Source organism: Elephantulus edwardii, unplaced genomic scaffold (assembly GCF_000299155.1).
Source record: "Elephantulus edwardii isolate Elephantulus edwardi_28Jun2011 unplaced genomic scaffold, EleEdw1.0 scaffold00407, whole genome shotgun sequence".
In the NCBI taxonomy this organism is placed as follows: domain Eukaryota; kingdom Metazoa; phylum Chordata; class Mammalia; order Macroscelidea; family Macroscelididae; genus Elephantulus; species Elephantulus edwardii.
In genome coordinates this window covers 613,689-615,764 of record NW_006400157.1, presented here as the reverse complement: position 1 = coordinate 615,764, position 2,076 = coordinate 613,689, and positions in this window count along the sequence as shown.

The following is a 2,076-nucleotide window of genomic DNA, read 5'->3' as shown; positions in this document are numbered from 1 at the left end:
TCAATGGTCCCCGTGAAGTGGCACTTACGCAGGTGCTCTTGTGCAGTGTCCCCTGCTCAAGCAGGGTCCTGGGTCCAATGGGACCCAACAAGACAAAGTCAAATTCCCACAAACCCACTCGCCTCTGGCTGGTCTGCAGTGTCCACAAAAGTTTAGACTAATTACCACTGGCCCGCTTGTTCCTGGGTAGTCGGCATGCCCAAGAGCCTCAGCCAAATTCCCACTAATGGGCTCACCCTTGGGTACTCTCCCAGGCTTGGTGGTGCCCAGGAAAACCCAATTAGCATCCTACCAGCCTTTCTCATGGCCAATCAGTCCCACAGCAGCTCAATTGGTGGCTTCAGACTATGGCTGGATCTGTGGTGTGCCTTTTTGTTCTGATTCAAAATCCTACTGTCCCTTGGTAGGTCTCTGTGCTGCATGAAGGACTCTCCAGTGGCCCTGGGGTGCTGCCAGGGGTGCAGGGTTGTGGCACAGCCACCAAGTTGTGCTGGGGGTACGGGGACAGGGGACAATGGTGGGGTTGTGTCCTGGGGACACGGTGCTGTGGTGGGGGTGGGGTTGCAGGTGTGGGGGGTGGGTGTGGCAGAGCTCGGGAGCCGCTGGAAGTTAGGGGTTGCAGTCTGTTCCCAGATGTTCAGCTGCCAAGTCACCAGTTCTCAGCACATCAGAATGTGCCACCATGTCGCTGGAGAGCACCGCCACGTTGCTGGAGTGTGCTGCCACCATCATGTGAATTTTTGGGGTGGGGTCTTATGTGTGGTACTGCTCTTTCTTCAAACAGTGGGGGTCCTTGAGGTTTTGCCTAGGATTTAAGACTGTTTAAAGGTGATGGCTTTAAAGCCCACAGGGGGAGGGGAAGAGAACACATCCAGGTTCGGAGATTGTTCCACTCTGGAATTGGATGGTCTCTCGCTGCTTGTGCATGGTGGCCTGGATGGGCAAGTAAAAGGAAATTTGGGGGATCACAGCAAGTGCTTCAGGTCTTCTTCAGTGTCAGCAAGCATGGTTGTGTCATGTACATACCATAGGTTGTTGATGAATCTTCCTCCAATCCTGATGCCATACTCCTCCTCATGAAAACCTGCTTCCCAAATGATGTTCTGCGTACAGATTGAAAAGGTATGGGAACAGGATGCATCCCCGACACACTTCTTTTCTGATTTTGACCCATGCTGTGTTTCCTTGTTTTGTTCTAAGGATTGCTTCTTGATCCAAGAATAGGTTTTGCATAAGCAAAATCAAGTGTTCTGAGCTTTCCATTTTCCTCAAGGTTGACCATAATTTGTTGTTATCCACACAGTCAAATGCCTTTGCATGGTCAATGAAACATAGATAGACATTCTTCTGGTACTCTCTGTTTCTGCCAACATCCATCTGACATTGGCAATAATGTCTCTAGTGCCACGACCTCTTCTAAACCCAGCTTGTAATTCTGGTATTTCTCTGCCAATGTACTGTTCCATTTGTTCTTGGATAAGTTTCATCAGGATTTTTCTAGTGTGTGATAATAGAGATATTGTTTGATAATTTCCACACTCTGTCAAGTCACTTTTTTTTTTAGAATGGGAATAAATATGGATTTCTTCCAGTAAGATGACTAAGAATTTGTCTTCCAGATTTCTTAGCATAACTTGGTGAACACATCCAGGGCAGCATCTATTTGTTGAAATACATCAATTGGTATTCCATCAATTCCTGGAGCTTTATTTTTTCCAAGTCCTTCGGAGCAGCCTGAACTTCCTCCTTCATCACCATTGCCTGTTGCTCATGTGTTGTTTCTTGAAATGCTTCTGTGTCAGCCAATTTTTTTATAATAACCTTGTATACTCCTTCCATCTTCTTTTAATGCTTACTGCATCATTCAATATTCTGCCCACAGCATCCTTAAGCATTGCAACTCGTTGCTTGGTGGTTTGTTTATTTATTTATATTTCATTGTTTATTTATTTATGCCTTTTGTGTAGGGTCAACAAGAACTCTTGGAGGACCTTTGTATTTAAAAGTCAGGTGTTATTATATTTTGGAGGTGCACTCTTCTAAGTGGTATAGCACTCATTTGTCAATTTGCTGTAC